The sequence below is a fragment of the Austrofundulus limnaeus genome, unplaced genomic scaffold (assembly GCF_001266775.1).
Source record: "Austrofundulus limnaeus strain Quisiro unplaced genomic scaffold, Austrofundulus_limnaeus-1.0 Scaffold2434, whole genome shotgun sequence".
In the NCBI taxonomy this organism is placed as follows: domain Eukaryota; kingdom Metazoa; phylum Chordata; class Actinopteri; order Cyprinodontiformes; family Rivulidae; genus Austrofundulus; species Austrofundulus limnaeus.
The window spans coordinates 8,575-15,600 of NW_013954836.1; positions in this window are offsets into that span (position 1 = coordinate 8,575).

Consider the following 7,026-nt stretch of genomic DNA (forward strand, 5'->3'; position numbering starts at 1 on the left):
CAATACTTTTGCGTTACCTCGCAATACTTTTGCATTAACTCGCAATACCTTTGCATTTCCTCGCAATACTTTTGCATTTCCTCGCAATACCTTTGCGTTTCCTCGCAATACCTTTGCGTTTCCTTGCAATACTTTTGCGTTACCTCGCAATACTTTTGCGTTACCTCGCAATATCTTGGCGTTTCCTCGCAATACTTTTGCATTTCCTCGCAATACCTTTGCGTTTCCTCGCAATACCTTTGCGTTTCCTTGCAATACTTTTGCGTTACCTCGCAATACTTTTGCGTTACCTCGCAATATCTTTGCGTTACCTCGCAATACTTTTGCATTACCTCGCAATATCTTTGCGTTACCTCGCAATACTTTTGCGTTACCTCGCAAAATTTTTGCGTTATCTCACAAAATTGTTTTGCGTTCCCACGCAAAGGTTTGTTTTGTATTTGAACTGAGTTAAATCAGACTTTTATTTTGAAATATCCGGTTACCAAAACAGGATGTGTTTGTCACAGTTCGTGAAATTGACACTGAGCTTGCGTAGCTGCACCATATGCTGCACTGTGTTAAAATATCAGCATATGACATACCTCCATGCGTGGTTCTGTAAAATATTAATTCTGGAGCTGAATTAAAGGCTAACTCTCTAATGGTGAACACGTCAATGTTTTAATAAACCGGCAGCACAACAGCGATCAACGACTTTTGCGAGGGAATGCAAAAGGTATTGCGAGGTAACGCAATACTATTGCGTGGGAACGCAAAAGAAAATAAAATCTCCCATGTCCCCTCACAGGCTCCGTAGTTTACTGGTCAGTTTATACGAAAGAAAAACTCAACAAAGTGTCCAAAACAACGTGTTTCGTGCTCAATTTTGTAGTTTGAAATGATGAAACTGTTTCTTGTTGATAAACAATTTTTTCTTTACAGTAACTTGCAGATCTGTTATAATTACCTTCCTTGAGTCTGTTAAGCAAAAAAAAAAAAAAAAAAAATCCAAAAGTAGCAGACCGCTACCTAAAAGTAGCTAAACAGTTGCTAAAACTGAAAGGAATACACCAGCTAAAAATAGGAAAAAGTTGCAAAATACTATAGCTAAAAGGTAAAAATGTATCATAACACTAATTAAAATTAAAAACTTGAAAAACACTGTTTAATAGAAGCAAAAGCTTAGCTAAAAGCTAAAGGTAGCTGAAATGGCTAGCAGCGGTGGGCACAACTAACCAAAACATTTCTGTTCCTAATGCTAAACATGTAGAAAATTGAATGGAAGCTAATGCTAAACAGCTAAACATGTAGGCTAAAAACTGGAAGAAGCTAACACTAGCAGCTATCCGCTAATAGCTAAGATGACTGTCTTGCAGTTTGCGTCACACGTCTTCATCGCTTTCAAGCTAAAGACTGGCAGGACTGACACAAACCTGTTGATGTTAGCTTGCTAGTTAGCTGGTGGTGAAATAAAGTTAGCAAAACCTAATTCAGTAGAAGCTAATTGATCTGCTACTGGTTTTCAAAATTAGCGAAAAAGCTAATCTGCTTAAGGAAAGTTTAGCTTCACTTTTAGCTGATCAGCAGAAGCACGCCCACCACTGCTGGCTAGAAAACAAAGGTAGCAAAAAGCTTGCCAAAAACTAAAAGTAGCAAAAATGCTAACAAAAAGTAAGACAAATCCCTGCTAAAAGATAAAAGGTGCACAACACTAACATTATCAAAACACCAGCTAAAAATTTTTTAAGGTTAAAATGAACAAAACACTGACTATAAGAAGGAAAATCATAACTAAAAACTAAAAATAGCAAAAGTAGCTAAAATATAAAAGTAGGAAAAAGCTTGCTAAAAACTCAAAGTAGCTATTAGCTAATTAGGCTATTAGCTAATAGCTGGAATTAGTAAAACATTAGCTAAAAGCCAAAGCATTATGCTAATAGTTTCAAGCTGCAAAACAATTGCTAAATCTAGCAAAACGCCAGGTAAAATTGAAAAAAAAGAGGCAAAATGCTAGCTCAAAGACAAAGATTTCATAACACTAAATAAATGTAAAATGCAAAACACTAAACAGAAGCAAAATCACTGCTAAGAGCTTAAATTAGCAAAAGTATATAGAAGTACCCAAAACCTGCAAATATAGGCTAAAATTAGTAAATCCCATGAAAGCAACAGCATTCAAATGAGTTACAAGCTAACTTTCATTTTATTTAAAGACAACAAAACTTCAGCGAGACGTAAAACCTGCTAAAAGCTTCTATTTTTTCTCTTTTTTAGGAGTTTTTCTCAGACGACTGCAAGTTCAGGGAGCGTTTCCAGGAGAACAGTTACAACACTTATGCCTCTGTGACCCACAGGAACCAAAGGACTGGCCGGGAGTGGTTTGTGGCCCTCAACAAGAGGGGGAAGGCCAAAATGGGTTCCAGCCCGCGGGTCAAATCCCAACACGTCTCCACACACTTCTTACCCAGGGCCAGCTTACACGACAAGATTGAAACTGGCTTCAAAATCACAGAGAGGAGCAAAGAGAGAAGAAAAACTCTGCCAACTCCTCCTAAAGCCCCGACAAGAACTGTCCCGAGACGCGTACAGGTCAAGTACTGGCCCAAGTACAGGTTTGGATAGGTTATTACACACGCACCCAACATATTTAAACATTTCAATCATTCCTATCTGTGAAGACTGTGGAAAACCTCTAAGGGCTGCCAAATACAACTACTGAGACTTCTCTGTTCAAGCTGTGACGACGGCTGGACGTCATCTGTCCTGTTTTCTGTTTTTACTTTTCTAATCTGTTGATGCTGAAATATTTAACTTTATCAGAGCGAACGGCAGTAATGAAACAGCTCCTGTGTTGTCATTCAAGCTGTGAGGAAGACGGTCTTATTTATGATATCATCCTCAATCGCTTGGTAGCCAGGGGTGAAACCAGAGGTGTGGCCTGGGTGGCAGCCCTGGCACTTGATTGGCCACCCCAGGTGCCACTCTTAAATGTTTGACAAGTGGGAACCTCCTGAGACCTGAGCCTTTTCTGGGTGTGCATTTTTTCTTTCTCTAAGATTCATGGGATTAGTAGGACCTCATAAGTATAACAACTAGACCCTGCAATGGTACATGAAGTAGTTTTTGCAAAAATAAAAAAGATGTCCTCATGTGAGGACACTGGGTCTCAAAATATTATGCTTTCTGAGGAATACCTAAGCAATTACCGAACAAAACTTGAGACATGATAGCTTTTCTGGTGGCTCCATTTTTGCTAGTAATTTTGGCAATACAGCAGCAAACTGTTGACCAGAGCAAGGTTAGTGTAGTGCATCATCATCATCATCATCATCGAAAACTTTCAGATTGCTCTTCAGTTTGAAGAACATATTACATGATATAATTGCAGGAAATCGCAGACCATTGGACCTGAACATCATTGGTATGTTTTTTTGGTTGAACCACTTACAAGAACTATTTGCATTTGTGAACTCTTCTAAATATTTCCAGATTTGTTTAACAAAAATTTGTGACCAAATACATCACTTATTTACGTTTATAAACTGTTCTAAATGTTTTCAGGTTTGTCCTACCTCATGGCATAGTTAATAACGAAATTATAGTCCCAATGTCCTCAAATGAGGACTTTATCTTTACCGATGTACTTTGCTTCAGTTGTAAAACAATATTTTTGCATGTCTTATAAGGCTAAAGATGCAACTGTGCATAAATATCCTGGTTTCAAGCGTGAAATATAACTTTGATTTTTTTTTACCTTGGACGTTTTTCAAACCAGAGTTGTTGTAGGAGTTTTTCACTGGGATCCCCGCCATCTTGTTTTCACTCAAATGAGTGTAATATTGTCATGGGACCACTAGATGGTGCTGGCAGTGTCCATTAATGAGGACAATGGGTTAAAGTTGAAACAAATGATGCATCATGGGTAGAGAGGCAAAAATGCAATGTCCACATATGAGGACGTAGGGTCTCAGGAGGTTAAGAAATGGGCAATTAGAGAAAATAAAGGAGAACATATCAATCAAGCACTTGTATTGTCTGGTGTAGAGGGAACCTGTCAGTGTGATGAAGAAAATAAATATTTCTGACCCACTGAATTAAAATAAAGCAACAATTGTGTGCGACAGTTCTGGGTTTAAGAACCAAGTAAAAAAAAATGAGCAACATCTAGAGGCCAGTTTGGAACATAGTGATGAAATAGAGCAACTGGAAAAGTTCCTCAAGAAACTTTGGCTGTGTCTGAATTGGGCTGCATCCTCATGAGTGCCCATTTGTCGGCCGAATACATCACTGCCCCGCGCCGAGTGCTGTCCCATTTAACAGGCTCCTCATCATGCGACCCACAAAATCTTGAAAACCAAGGCTGCATCCGAGTACCTTTCCCGGCTAAAGATATCCCAGGATTCAATGTGCCGACAGCAAACTAAACACAGAAACGAAGACGTTAGAGTTTTTATGTGTTTAACAAGTCGGCGTAGTTTGGAAATTCATCACGGACCGAAGAATTTGTTTCAGTTTAGCAACTTAGCTGATGAAATTCATACTGCAATAATGCAATAAAATTCAGCTACAAGTGCTGATACTGGAGCTAAACCTGAATTATTTATGCTATTTTATTCATTTACGTGTAACATTTACTCCAGTAAAAAGACATGCAATTGAACGTCCCAACGCATTTTCATTGGAGGACCCAGCCCATGTGTTGAGACACAGTCTTTGACGGGTACTACCATGTGGCAACAATTTTAAATTTAAGATTTGAATGAACTATTGGGGGTCGCAGCTCCCACCACAACAAATTTCAACTCAGTATGTTTAAAAATAGCTGAGTTCAAGTCATTCAAATTTAGCTTTGGTGGCCTTCCTAGATTTTACATTTGCATTAAGATTGTGTCAAATATTGTTCTCAGCTACTACGATGTAAAATTTCAGCTGTGTTTGTTTAGAAAAGGCTAAATTGTAGCCCTTTGTAAAATTAGCGTTAGCATTAGTTTGGGATCAACTACACAACAAATATCAGCTCAATTAGTCTTAAAATAGCCACGTAACGTTAGCTGTGATGGCCATGTTACATTTTTGATTAGCATTTAGAACTCGGTAAAGATTGTTTTTGGCTGCCACGACACTAATTTTCAGTTTTGTTTGTCTAAAAATGGCTGAGTTATGTTATTAGAGATAAGCTTGAAATTGTGACTAGCCTTCATTTTGGATCATTAGTTGTGATCAAACAAACTTTTAGCTCAATATTTTAAAAAAAACAGCTGAAATGAAGACATTTGAAATTAGCTGTGGTGGCGATCTTGAATTTTTAAATCCAGAGTATTTTTTTATTTGTATGTGCCCCCCTTAGAATAGCCACCCATCACAAAAATATCTAGCTCCGTCCCTGTTGGTGGATTGTAAAGAGTTGAACACAAAAAGTTTTATTATTATTATTATTTTTACTATTATTTTTTTTTACAATGTGTTTTGTAGTTTCTAATCAGTACGTCCAGAAAGGATCCAGTTGTTTTCAAAGCACCAGTTTTGTAATAATTAGCAGGAAATCATTAGACTGGTTTTCTGCTGACTCTGGTCCTCTGTCGGAGCAGCTGGAAAGGATCAACAAAAACCAAGTCTATCATTTCAGCGACCAGCTGTCCCCCTGGATAAATCCAGAGTCGTGCCCTCCGGACGTTCCCCCTCATTCTGCTGTCATCACACGGATAAAGATGTTCAGAGAGAGAAGACGAAGCTTCAGGCCGGAGCTGGATCAGATGGCAAACAGCCGAAGGAAGGAATCTGAGTTTAATCTACTATTTTTTATAAAAACATACAGAACATAATTATTTTAGCCTCAGCTCCCAGTCAAAAAGAAGCACATCTAAAATGCCACACATTTTCATTATTAAGCTCCCCTTATGAGTACTTTTCTAATAGTTAAAACATTTAACATTTTATTGTGTTTAGCTCACTGCAGTTGTTATGCTAATTTGTTTTCCCAAATGATAAATGTTAAAATTATAAACCTAAATGTGTAAATCTGAATGTAAAAATTTAATCTTAACTCTTGTGGCTAAACGATATTTCAGAACACATCATTTGCTCTTGGTGCGTGGCTTTAGTCGTTCCGCCATCATCCTGCGACAAAAGCAAATGCTAATGCTAACATTGCTAACTGTTAATTAAAAACGTGTTTATAGAAAAAAGCACGGATGGTACCTGTGGTCCAACTGTTTGAAGTGCAGCTCGGACACGAGTTTGATGTCTTGTAGGGAAGCGTTAGCAGCGTTAGCATTGTTAGCAGCTTTAGCAGTGGAAATGTGGAAATGTTTTAACTAGGACTTTACACTCAATATGTGAGCTAAATAATGAATATGTAGTGACATTTTTAACATCTTATTTTACACTTGGAGCCCATATTTTTGTGTAGGTTGTGTTTGATTAATTTTGGCGGCCATCTTGGATTGGATAGACTCTAAATGCTAATCAGTTGCAGAAAACAGACGTTCACAGATTTTGTCCTAGAAATTTTATTAAAACCTTCACAGCTACATATAACACATTGGAATATAAAAAAATATCAAGGAAAGATATTTATTTTAGTTGGTGTCTACTTTAATAATTACTAAACAAAGAGAAAATATTAAGCTTTAGCAGCCAGGTGTTTCCTGTTTGTGTGTTTGCAGGTGACTTTAGAAACTGTTTTTTCTGTTTATGTTTCTCATATGCTGTGTGACTGATACGTGTCAAAGAATTATATTTTGTACCAAACTTTTTCTAAATAAAACTCATGTGTATTAAAAAACAAATGCTTTTGTTGAAACTAAATGATGTCACCTGATGTTGCAGCTTGGAAAAGATTTTTGAATAATTCTGTTTTAATTCTGAGTGTAACCCAGAGGTCAGCAGTCAGGCTCAGAGGTCATGACATTTTAACTTTTTTAATTACAACGCTAATGATTAAGCATTTACACTGCAAAACTGTAAAATCTTACCAAGTTTAATTTTCTAATTTCTAGTCAAAACCTCTTATCACACTTAATATAAGTCAAAAACATCTGTGCT